This window comes from Triturus cristatus, chromosome 6, assembly GCF_964204655.1.
Source record: "Triturus cristatus chromosome 6, aTriCri1.1, whole genome shotgun sequence".
NCBI lineage: Eukaryota > Metazoa > Chordata > Amphibia > Caudata > Salamandridae > Triturus > Triturus cristatus.
In genome coordinates this window covers 1842732130-1842745437 of record NC_140589.1, presented here as the reverse complement: position 1 = coordinate 1842745437, position 13308 = coordinate 1842732130, and the positions used below count along the sequence as shown (strand labels likewise).

Below are 13308 nucleotides of genomic sequence, written 5' to 3'. Positions count from 1 at the left end.
TCCTCGAGTGGGCGACTGTCATTCTCTGATCAAAATAGATAAAGAGCATGTATGATTTAGAGATCAACCCTGTTCCTGGCTTCCCATAGGGACAGCCACAAGATTTTTTCCATAAAGGAGAGCTATATTGAATATAAGTCTGAGGGGAAAAATAGACATTGACCTTCTCACTTCATTTAACGGTATGTTCACAATCGAAGTACTGCACCTTTACTTAGGTGAGTGGCTTAAGCCCAACAGAAAGCCTTCTCCGTAAATTCACTTGCGGTGTTCGATCGCTGGAAAAACAGGTAGGAGACATAGAGGTCATCATTTCCTATAGTTCATAAGATGTATGACTGTCTCATATGCTGATAATAGAAGAACATACCTGTAGGAAATCGAGGGTGTTTTTATAGGTCAAAAATGGGGTCAGATTATTAGTATTATTATAATTTTTTTTCCCCATGTGGGGTTCTACACCTGCGGGAGGTACATGGATTAGTTTGAAAGTACCTCAGACCCTACATTACCAGTGCTACTTTGAATGCACCGGCACCCTTTGAATATAGAGACTACCGGATAGTGTAGGTTGTTCAGTTACCAAGGTTCTGGCAAGTGTCTGATGTAAAACACATTCAGGATAAAAAACGAGTCGGAATTGAATAAACCAAGGTCCCGAAGGTAACTCACCATAAGTGTTTACATAGCTGCTGGAAGGCGGAGATGGTCAGGGCCCAAGATGGCCACATAGCTCGATAGCGCCGTGGAGCCGTCGCAATATCCTTCATTAATCCGTCACTGGTGCTGACTTCTTCGCCTTGATTTTCACACTCGTCTGCCCCGGAAGGTGACGTGCATCCTTTGTGCCGTTTTGAGATCTCTACGCCCGCTCCTGGGTTCTGCAGCTGAGGAGGACAGCGGCGCTCCCGCCCGAGGCCGTAATCCCCGGTCTGGAGTGACACGGAGACCTGGATGCGCACGTCTGCGTGTGCTGATGACTCGCCTGCCGGGCCGGCTCATCCTGAACACTGAGGATCATGGCTGAGACACGGCGTTCCCTCGTGGCCCCGTGAACAACGGCAGTACGGTGAGGCGCAAGTTATATGCATACTTCTGGGTGGCACGGTCCTCATCGGCTGATATTTGTGCAGGGCGGCCCATCACATCGCACCCAGTGCAGCCGAGTACTGGAGACTGGTGCAGGGGCGCAGCCGTCAGCCTCTGCTATCATTACCTGCACCTATGGGTAATCTACGCTGTGGCCCCCACTGCGGTCACAGGAAGAAGAGGATAGCGGACCGAGGTCGTTCTGGGCTCCCGGACACTGCCATATTGAGAGCCCCGCCAGCACAACAGCTTAATCGCCACACAGTACACCGGTTCAGCGTACTAGGAGCGGCGGTGGGGTGGCGCGGTGTCCCCCGCTATTGGCTATCGGATACCTCTGCGCTTAGGCTGGTGCGGACCTGCACGTGTTGGAGTGGAGCCTGCGCTGCTGGTTGGACGCACCGAGGGGCCCGGAGCACGGAACGTGTTGTCCCATCATTTCTGCGAGGTGGTGGGCTGAGGGCGAAGCATAGCTGACACGCCGGCCAACGCGGAGCTCTGCAGCTGTTTTGACCCGGGTAGTGAGGCCCCTCTCCTGAACACTACTTTCTCTCACGGCGTCTAGCTGGCCCAGAGTGCAAATCAGGGAGTGCACGCTTTACAAACTTACCTGCTAACCTCATATTTGTTTACAATTTGGTACGCTCTATTGGATCATTGGGACTGCTGTTGAGCTATGTTGATACGAGCTCTTTGCAGTGCAGCTGGATAGTCGCGGGACATATCTGTGTAGTCCAGGGTTGGTATCCTGTCGGCTGGAGCCCCCAAGAACGAAGCTGCGCCCGTAACACCTGCCACCTACTAGAGACAGTATGCCTAACCTGCCCGAGAAAACAGAGTTACCGCAGTTACCTGTATCTCGGTCATAATGGGTAGGGTAGACAAATCGCAACTCAAACTCACCTTTGACCAGCGCAAGTCAAGAGGGCGGGAAGATGTCATCAAAGAAGGAGACAATGCGCAGGACGCACCGCAACCAGCGGCGGATGGAGGTATCCTCGGCCTACTAGAGGCCATGGAAAAGAGCTTGCAGAGCAGCCTCTCGATCTGAGAAACAAACTGGACTCCCTGCCCTATCGCATGGACAGAATGACTGAACGGATGGATAAGCAGGTGGAGAGACTTGATATGGCCGAATGCAGGGTCACGGAGGTCGAAGAGGCTTAGACAGACCTAGATATGGAACAGAAACAAATGGGAAAGGCGCTACAAGCCCTGCATGACAAGGCGGAGGACCTAGAAGCGAGGTCTCGATGCAGCAATCTCTGCATCGTGTGCCTGCCAGAGTCGACTCGAGTCGGAAACGTGGAGCTCTTTGTTGAAAAACTCCTGGTAACACTGCTGGCAAGCGAGACTTTCTCCCCCATGTTTGTGGTGGAAAGAGCACATTGCTCACTTGGACCGTGCCCTGCCCCTGGCGCCACCCCCCATCCCCCGGCCCATTATCGCCAAACTGTTGAACTAGAGACAGAGATGCGGCGTTAAGGGTGGCTCGAGAGAAACAAAATCTGCAGTATTAGGGCTCGGCTATCTCCCTATTTCCGGATTTCATGATCCGCGTGCAGGAGGCACGCTGACAATTCGCACCACTGAAGTGACAGTTGCGGGACCAAATCCTGGACTGCGCCATCTTATAATAATAATACGGCCATTTATAAAGCGCAAAACAGCTACCTCCCAAAGGAGGTGTCCCAGCGCTATAACGACATGTGATAGCACAATTAAAAAGGTCAGGCACCATTTATCCCACAGGATTATTCCAGATTAAAAAACCATGTCTTAACTGCCTTCCTAAAAAGGCCTTCTGATTCAATTTGCCGCAGAGCCGGCAGCAAGGAATTCCAGAGTTTAGCCATTTTTACCACCAACGATCTGCCACCCCATCACTCCTTCCTAATTCGTGGGGTGGCCAGAAAATTCTGATTGTTGGACCGTAGTAGGCGAGATTGTTTGTAGACCGATAATCGTTGTTTCAAATATCTGGGATAGAGACCATGGAATGATCGAAACGCTAAGGTTAGGGCCTTGAATTTATTTCTATTAGCCACTGGGAGCCAGTGAAGTTCTTTAATGTGCGGGGAGATATGTTGTCGCATGGGCACGCGTCTAATCAATCGCGCAGCCGCGTTTTGAACCAATTGCAACCTCTCAACCATGTAAGCAGGTAGGCCCAGATAAAGGCCATTCGCATAGTCCAGCCTTGATGTCACAGTAGCATGAACCACGGTACGTCTGCAGTTTTCTGGTAGCAGATGTAAAAAATTTTACCCAGCAAGACTTCGAGTAAATCGTCAGGGTAAATCGCAGATCTTCATGGACCCCAAGATGCTGCAAAAAGCCCTGAAGGGCTGGACCCGGGAAAAGCGGACGGAATCTGGGCAGAGCACCTCGGAAGGAGTGACAGGAGGCAGTCTTGATGACCAGGACTAAGGATTGGGATGCTCACGATATAGCTAAGATGGTGGTTGGTGAGCATGATCGAGTGGGCCAAATTACTTTGACTGGGGAAATAGCACTGGTGGTTCACTAGCATTGCAATGGTTAGCGGGTTATTGTGGTCTGAGGTGTTAGACCCAGGTATCAAAAGCAGAATATGTAGGCTCGAAACAGGTGTGCTTTAACTACCCAGGATGGGTTATGAGTGGGATGGGGTTGACACAGTGTTATTCTTGCAAGATGCACTGTTTTTACACATGGACAGATGACTGTGGGAGCTCATTGTCTAATCTAGCTAGGTTTCCTCAACCTACTGAGCTGGCAAACTCTGCCTACGCGTGTAGCACACTATTGGGAATTTGTTCCGATTGCAACGTGGTTGTATTTTCGTTATTGTAATGAGAATTTTGAGACCCAACAGGGCACGCTCTGTAGTATTGTGCCATGATAATGGAGCCTAGTCCTGTTATCTTATTGATGTTGGGTGGGGGATGTCATACCGTGCGTGCGCAGTTGAGGGATGCTTGCTGTGGGTGGCGGGGGGATGTTACAGAGACCAAAGCAGTTAAAGGATTGCTTTATCGCACTGTGGCCGCAAATCTCAACACGAAGGCACACAGGTTTACACGGAGACCATTTAATGCATTACATCTCGATTTTTGTTAATAGTCTATAGGCCTGTACAGTCTCGCAGGTTAAAAATTCTAACCCGGAATGTCCGGGGTCTCAATGACCATAGGAAACTGCAGAAAGTTATAGCCTTTCTCACTAGGCGTGGCATAGACCTGGCTCTCCTACAGGAGTCTCACTTGCCCCCGCACAGTGCCCTCTTACAACATGGGGGGTTACGGAGCAACACACATGCTGCAAGATTTTCTTCTCATGCCTGAGGGATACTGACATGGGTGAATCCCAAATCTGACCTTCGCCTAGAAGCACCAGAGACTGATCCCGAGGGGCGTTTTGCTGTTTCGCGCTGCATTGGGAAAAGTTTTGGACTGATTATAATTAACGTTTATGGCCCTAATTTTGATAACCCTGCCTTTTTCACAAAGTTATTAGAGAGCATGAACCGTTATGGCTCAGGTCTTTTACTTTGGGGAGATGATTTTAATTGTGTTTTAGACCCCACTTTAGATAGGTCAGGAGGCCGGCCTAGACGCCCATCCGCCTCCGCCCGGGTCATAAGGTCAGCCGCTACCCTATTAGATTTATGCGATGTGTGGCGAACATGCTCACAGGGCCCGGGAGGCTACACTCACTACTCAGCCTATCATAACCTTCACACTAGGATAGACTACTTTATTTCAAGGGATTGGTTCACACAGATCCGTGACTGTGCGGTCCTGCCCGCACGCTCTCGGACCACGCCTCAATACAGATTGACTTGGAAACCCCGCAGACAGTCATACCTCCCTTTACATGGAGATTTCCCCCGTATTTATTACTGGACCCCGTCTTTAAGGCAGAACTGGCTGAAACTATTGAGCAATTTTTTTGATGTCAATGTTGGATCAGTAGACTCTTTTGCCACAGTGTGGGAAACCTTCAAGGTGTATATCCGTGGTATCGCCATGGCCAAGCACTCTGGAGTCCTCCGCACTATACATCAGTGCCTCACAGACCTAGAATCCACCTTGGTAACCCTAGAGCAACAATTATTATCGGGAACGGACAAAGATATCACACAAGTATTACACCGCACTCTGGAAGAGTAGAACTCGACAGCTGACATCGAACTGCGGCACCTAGGCAAATATGTGACAGCTCGTATATACGGGAAGGGTGATCGCCCGGGGTCAGTACTAGCGTCCCTGCTCAAAACTCAGAAGAGAGAAGTCTAATGTGACAACACTACACAGTGCCGAGGGGGAGCCCCTAACGGATCCACTCACACATACCCAATAGATTCAAGCTATACTATGCATCCCTTTATAGCTCGGAGGACGGGTGTGATGACAAAGCTATATTAGATTAGCTTACTCATATTAAACTACCCTGGCTGTTGAATAGGCACAGGGAACACCTCATGCGCACACTAGAAGTAGAAGAAATAACTGCAGCCCTAGCTGGAATTAAATCCAATAGTGCTCCCGGAAAGATGGCCTTACTGTCTCATTCTATAAAGAGTTCAAGGACCTACTGGTCCTGCACCTACAGACTCTGTTTGAAACAGGCGTACTGCCTCCTACTATGCGGGAAGCACTAATTGTTGCTATTCTAAAACCTGAGAAACCCCCGACCGCCTGCAGCTCCTACCGGCCTCCTTGTCGACACTAAAATGTATGCAAAGGTCTTAGCGACCAGGTTATCTCCCCTAGGGCCGTTGCTGATATCACCAGAACAAGCTGGCTTTGTCTCTGGAAAAAACCTCACTTACAACCTTGGAACCTTATTTGGGGCTATACAACATACCCGATGGGGATACTCGAGCTGTGGCGGTCTTCCTCGATATGGAGAAGGCGTTTGACTCCGTGGAGTGGAAATTCATGAAGCGTGTACTGACCAGAATGGTGCTCGGGAGAATCTTTTTGCAAATGATGGGTGTGCTTTACAACTCCCCTACAACCAGAATTAAAATCGGAGATCTGGTCACAGACCCAATTTATTTCACTAGAGGCACAAGACAGGGGTGCCCACTCTCACCATTGTTCTATGCCTTAGTCACCGAACCCCTTGCATGTGCGATGCGGGAATATCACAGCCACAGGAGCATACGATTTCCAACATACAATCTCATCATATCCACGTATGCAGACGATACTTTATAATACGTCAGAAACCCCAAACAGAATCTATTGACGGTGCTACGCAAAGTGATTCTGTTTGGGACTAGGTCAGGCCTCAAGGTGAATTGGAATAAATCGCTCATTTTCCTGCTTATGGTAGAGACCGCCCAATTCACACCTGACTACCCCCTAGTTTGGACAACAGAACCAGTTAGGTACTTTGGTATCAAAGTGCATACCGACTCAGAGGTGGTTTTTAAAGAAAATTACGGGACAGCAATATCCAAACTGGAAGATGATGTGGACAGGTGGATACAGTTACCCATATCCCTTGTGGGTAGAATCTCTATTCTGTAAATGATTGTACTACCACGGTTTTTATTCTTATTCACTAACATTCCTATTGTCTTACAGAGTTCATTTTTTCGGGTACTGACATCTCTGATGGTGCGGTTAGCTTGGGCTGGGAAACATGCTAGAGTCAAGTGGGAGATACTCACACTCCCATACAGCATGGGTGGACTGGGAGCGCCAGATCTAGACCTTTATTATACAGCGGCGCAGGGTGCTCATGCCCATCACTGGATACACGGTCCCACGGATGCTCCACATTTCCGGATAGAGAAGGTGGTGGCGGATCCAACTGCATTGCCGGCGCTCCTGTTCAGGCCTCATGATTGTAGAACAAGGATACTAGACTCCGTTAATGCGACAACACATGCCTGGCATTACCTTTTGAAATTACAAGCTGGCGCTATACTTTACTCCCCTGCGACACTGCTTGATTGGTGCGACTGGTTACCCACGTGTAGAGAAAAAGGGGTGGTTAGGGCTCTGAAAGCTAACCACATTCACACGATAGGGGAGTTGTTTGACGAAGGCAAAGCAATATCATGGGAGGATTTGAGTTTGGAGGGTCGGACGGCAACTACATTGACACTCAGTACGGGGCATACTGGGTCCTGAATTGGAAGAACCACCTGAGGTTGCTCCACTCACATATGTGATCAAAGCTGTATCGCCTGTACGTATTGTCTCAAGAATCTATAATATAGCGCAGTGCTATAGCCAACCGAGGCTCGACTGGCATGGCAGACGGACCTGAACCGAGCAATTGACGACACAACTTGGAAGTATTGCTGCGAGAATACGAAACGTATCTCGTTAAACGGGCGTCACAGGCTGATACATTTCAAATTTTTAAATAGGGTATATTACACGCCAGAGTGACTCTGCAGATACGGGTTACATGACTCTACGACGTGCGAACGTTGTGGAACGGACCCGGCAGATTTCTTATCACCTGGCCTGGCTATGTCCTAGGATAGCGTCTTTCTGGGAACTGATCTTTAAGACACTTGGCAAGGTCACTGATTCTCCACTTGACCCGGACCCTATGCTCGCTCTATTGGGGTACTCCAAACATTTACCTAAGGGAATCAGGCGCCTGGTAGATATGGGGCTTCTTATGGCAAGACGTAAAGTGGCGATCTGCTGGTCCCGAGGCATGACCCCCACCCTGACAGGATGGACTCACGACATGACGTACGGTAGCACGCAAACTGAATACTATAGCGAGTTATTACCTGCCCGCAACGGACATTAAAAACTTCTGGGGGCTTTACCAAGCTTATTTGATTACCGAGACAAACAACTCACACAGTGCCAATTCTCCTGAAGCATAATATGAATGTACGATATGTGGCTTGGAGTAGGATTGAATATGGGACCAGGCGTAGGGGGCCCGCTGTTGAGGCCGCAGACTCAGTTTAATTACTAGGTGGGGACAGCATTGAACTGTAAAGAAGACTATTGATGTGAACTGTCTAGTGATAAATATGTATATGGAGCACTATAGGCTGCTAGACCTGTCTTGAAGTGTTGATTTTTGTGTATTGTGTCTGAAACAACAAGAATGCTAGGTCTGTTTTATTTTGCGTTCTCAATAAAAATTTTACAAATAAAAAAAAAAGTGTTTACATAGCTGCTATTGTATTTATAGGATGGACTCACTAGTTGTGCATGTGCTTTTAACCCAGTGTGTCTGCATGCATTCTTGTCCCAATTATATTTAAAGCGACTTAATTTGGAATGCATGTGCCTGGGCTAAAAAGATGCCAAAGATGATGCACTATAGAGGTTTTTAAAAAACACGCCGGAGAACTCTGATGATTAATTTGAACGAGCTTCGTTGGTTGAGCGTTCCCGGGTATCACCGTGAAAATATGCTACTACTGTGAACGCGTGAGCGCCGGAACGTTAAAGATCAGGTGTATGGTAGGTGCTCTTAAACTAACATTAAACGTACCTTACACCTGCGAGTCCTTCGGCGGGGCTATTCATGGGTTCATATTGTCAGATATTTCAGAACTGGAATTAACGCGGAGCGATTGCTGAAAACCAGCTGGCCCATTGGATATGAGGCTTGGTTCTCGGATAGGCAACGGCCATTGGCTAAATGTCACCTTGTCTTGTGACATAACTGGAAGTGTAGTCACAACTCCATTATCCTTGAGGTACCCAAGGAATAACTGATTGCAATGATATAAAGTAGCAAACACCCATTCTTAAAATTAAAGCACAGCATGGCGCGCTGCAAAAAAACCCCAAAAAACAAGCAGCGATGGGTGGGGACGGCACAGCCGGGGACCTCAGAGGGGTGGTGAGAGCAGGCAAGCAGTGTTGTGGGATGGGGGACGGGTGACGACACGAGGAGATTAAGTGAGAAACTGTGTTCGAAACATGAAGCACCGCTCTGTGAAATGAACACTGACATACAAGCCTGAGGCAGACCTCCCCCCACCCCCCCCCCCCCCCCCCCCCCCCCCCAAAAAAAAGACAAATCAATCCGGGAATTGTAAGCGCGCTACTCACCCATGAGGGTCTCAAGGTGATGAGGTAGTCAGAGGTGGGGGGTGAGCAGTGCTGTTCAGCTGGAGAGCCGGATCTTGAGTCTTCCTGAAGGTGTTCAGGGAGGGGACGCGTCTGATGTCTATCGGGAGCTTGTTCCAGGCCTTGGCCGCAATGTAAGAGAAGGATCTTCCTCCTGCTTTGGCTCTGTGAATGCGTGGGGTTACAGCGAGGACGAGGTTGGCTGATCGGAGGTTTCTTTTGGGTACGTGGAGGGTGACTGTCGTTGAAGTAATGGGGTCTGGTGTTGTGTAGGCATTTGTAGGCGTGGGTGGGAATCTTGAAAGTGACTCTCTTCTCAACGAGGAGCCAGTGAAGCTGCCGTAGGTGTTGGCTGATGTGCTTGTGTCTGGGGAGGCTGAGGGCGAGTCTGGCGGCGGTGTTCTGTATCATTTGGAGTTTGTGGAGTAGAGACTTGTTTATGACGTAGTCCAGCCTGCTGGTGATGAGTGCATGGGTGACTGTCTTCCTTGAATCAGGCAGGAGGTGTGGGAAATTCATTGGAAAGTCTTAGAGGATGCGGAGGGTATTGAAGCAGATGGAGGCGACGGCGTTGACCTGTCGGTTCATGGAGAGGGATGAGTCGAGTACAATGTCGAGGTTCCTGGCATTGTCCGTGGGGGTCGGTGGGCTGCCGAGGGCGGTGGGCCACCAGGTGTTGTCCCATGCTGATGGGGTGGTCCCGAGGACTAGAACTTTTGTCTTCTCAGTGGTGAGCTTTAGGCAGTTGTTGGTCATCCAGGCTGCGACGTCTTGCATTCCTTCCTGGAATTTGAGTCTGGTGGTGGTGGGGTCTTTGGTGAGGGAGAGGATGAGTTGGGTGTCGTCAGTGTAGTATACAATGATGAGGCCGTGTTGTCAGACGATGGTGGCGAGGGGGGGCATGCTGAGCGATGAACCCTGTGGGACTCCGCAGTTAATTTCCGTGGATTTGTAGAGGAAGGTTGGCAGTCTGATCCATTGGCTTCTGCCAGTGAGGAATGATCGGATCCAGTCGAGGGTGGTTCCTTGTATGCTGGCGTCGTGTAGTCGGGTGGCGAGTGTGCAGTGGGAGACGGTGTCGAACGCTGCTTATAGGTCGAGCAGGATCAGGGCTGGGTGTGGCCTTGATCTGAAAGAAGAAGGAAGTGGGGAAACCCACTTGGTACCTCGCACTGTTCACTGAGTGGGAAGAAATCCCTAGGTACACATTGTCACAGAACAATTTCTAAATGGTTAATTCTTAATTGCAAGCAAAATAAATGTGTTGCTAACTTTACCAACACATTTATTTTGCTTGCACCACGTGCCCGGCCACATCTGCTTTTCGTTTCTTTCGTGGCCACGTCTGCTTTTCGTTCCTTTCGTGGCCACGGAAGGGGTGCCCTGACACGTTCGTTCAGCCAGAAGCCTGCGCAGAACCAACCTCTGCGTGGCCGCGGACGTGGTTCCTGGCAGGGCAGGGGGCCAGCGTGTGGGTCAGTCCACTTCTGCCTCAAAGCCTTCCTAGCCCGAGCTTTGGGGCACACTCCACGCCGGTGGGCGGCAGGATTTGCCATCACCTTCCTCACTGGCGTTGCGTTACCTCGGACAGGTGGGTGCTGCAAATCGTCCAAAGGGGCGACTCCCTTCCCTTTGAGACTACACCTCCAGCCGTGCCACCTCAGTTCCACCGCATGTCGGGGGACTATTTTGCGCTTCTCCAGCAGGACGTCGCGGCCCTCTTGGCTAAGGGGACCATCGAGCGCGTTACTGGGCCAGAAGTAGGACGTGGTTGGTATTCCCCCTACTTTCTGGTCCCCAAGAAAGAGAAAGGGGGCTTGCGTCCCACCTTGGACCTCAGGAACGTCAACCTCTTCCTCTGGAAGGAGAAGTTTAAGATGTTGACTCTAGCTCAGGTCTTGGCTGCCCTCGACCCTGGAGACTGTATGGTAGCATTAGACTTGCAGGGTGCTATTTTTCACATCCCAGTCCTGCCTGCCCACCGGCGTTACCTGCGGTTCACGGTGGGCCAAGAGCACTTTAAGTTTGCCGTGCTCCTCTTCGGCTTTACCAGTGCCCCTCGGGTGTTCACGAAGGTGATGGTGGTGGTCGCAGCTCATCTGCGCAGATCAGGTGTTTCAGTCTTCCCCTATCTCGACGATTGGTTGTTGAAGGCGGGCTCGCCCCAGGCAGTCGTCTCCCTCCTCCAGACTACGGCCGACCTCCTGCATTTGCTGGGGTTCTCCATCAACGTGCCGAAGTCGCACCCGAGTCCCTCTCAGAAGCTCCCCTTCATCGGGGCAGTTCTGGATTCGACACTGTTTCGGGTTGATCCTCCCGAGCAGCGAGTCCGGGATATTCAGGCTATGATTCGACCTTTCAGCCTCTGTCCCGGGTTTCAGTCAGGATGAACCTCCGGCTCCTGGGCCTTATGGCCTCCTGCATTCTGCTAGTGCAACATGCCAGATGGTACATGCGGGCTCTGCAGTGGGACCTGAAGTTCCAGTGGGCACCTGTCCGATCACGTCCAGATCTCGGAGGGCACTGCACACGACTTGCAGTGGTGGCGCACAAATCTCAATTGGGTCAAGGGCAGATCCCTCTCCCTTCCTCAACCGGAGCACACAGTGGTGACTGATGCGTCCCTCCTGGGATGGGGCGGCCACATGGGAGAGGCGGAGATCAGGGGCCTCTGGTCTCCGGCGGAGTCCCGGCTCCATATCAACCTTTTGGAGCTTCGGGCGATCCGACTTGCACTGAAAGCATGCCTTCCATCTGTCCGGGGAAGTGTAGGGCAGATGTTTACGGACAACACCACTGCCATTTGGTATTGCAACAAACAGGGCGGGGTGGGGTTGTGGACCCTATGTCAGGAGGCTCTCCACCGCTGGACATGGCTAGAACATCAAGGCCTTACCTTGGCGGTTCAACACCTGGCAGGTTGTCTGAATGCCAGACCGGACAAACTCAGCCGCCGGTGCATGATGGATCACGAATGGCGTCTGACTCGGAGGTGGTGCAAGGTCTCTTTCTGCAGTGGGGAGAGCCTTGGTTAGATCTATTCGCCATCGAAGAGAACGCGCAATGTCATCAATTCTGCGCATTGGAATTTCCAAGGCAGCACTCGCTTGGCGACGTTTTTCGTCACGAGTGGAGCTGCGGTCTGTTGTACGCCTTTCTGCCTATACCAATTCTGCCCAGAGTGCTGAAGAAGATTCGGTGCGTCTGGACCCAAGTCATCCTTGTGGCTCCGGATTGGGCACAAAGGACTGGTATCCCGATCTACTCAGCATGGCGATCGCTCCCCCGATCCGAATGCCTCTTCGGGAGGATCTTCTGTCGCAGCAACAGTGCACGATCCTCCACCCAAACCTGCCCAGCCTCCACCTCCATGCGTGGAGATTGAGCGGCGACAGCTGACAGCTTTCGACCTTCCTTCCGAAGTCTGTGACCTTATTCTGGCAGCCAGGCGTCCCTCCACTAAGACGGTATACGCCTGCAGGTGGAACAAATGTGTGGCATGGTGCACAGCAAAGGCTGTGGATCCTCTTGCTGCCCCTCTTTCCGAGGTCCTTCTGTTCCTTCTCTCTTTGGTCCAGCAGGGCTGTGCTCTGGGCACTATCAAAGGTTATCTCTCGGCCATTTCCCCCTTTCTATGGCTTCCAGATCAGCCTTCTCTTTTGAAGTCCCCAATTGTTAATCGCTTCCTGAAAGGCATTACACACACACGTTTCCTCCAGTGCCCTTCATAATGCCTCAATGGAACTTAAATCTTGTCTTTACTTATCTGATGTGTGCTCCCTTTGAGCCACTTCATGACTGTCCTCTTCTCAATTTAAAGACCGCTTTCCTGGTGGCCATCACCTCTGCCAGAAGATTGAGTGAGCTCCAGGCTCTTTCTTCTAAACCGCCTGTTCTCTCTGTTCATCCAGACAAAGTGGTTTTATGGACTCGTCCTTCTTTCTTGCCAAAGGTTGTCACCCCCTTCCACATTGGGCAGACTTTGCCCACCTTCTTTCCGCCTCCTCATCCTTCAAAAGCAGGAGAGGCTCCATTGTCTGGACCCAAAACGTGTGCTCTCGTTCTATTTGAAGCGCACACAACCGCTCTGGGTGGATGACCAACTTTTTGTTGGCTACGTGGGCGCCAAAAAAGGTCGGGCCGTGCACAAATGGGCCATCTC

General features: G+C 50.8%; 1 protein-coding gene and 1 long non-coding RNA gene across 3 annotated transcripts in view; one reads left to right on the top strand and one right to left on the bottom strand.

Annotated features, from left to right (window-relative positions):
• The window catches only part of ZNF513 (zinc finger protein 513), a 100885-nt gene that overhangs the window by 40749 nt on the left and 46828 nt on the right, over nucleotides 1–13308 (top strand). The window lies entirely within an intron of this gene.
• Nucleotides 1–13308, bottom strand: part of LOC146822166 (uncharacterized) — a 182540-nt gene that overhangs the window by 163426 nt on the left and 5806 nt on the right. The gene's annotated exons all lie outside the window — the stretch shown is intronic.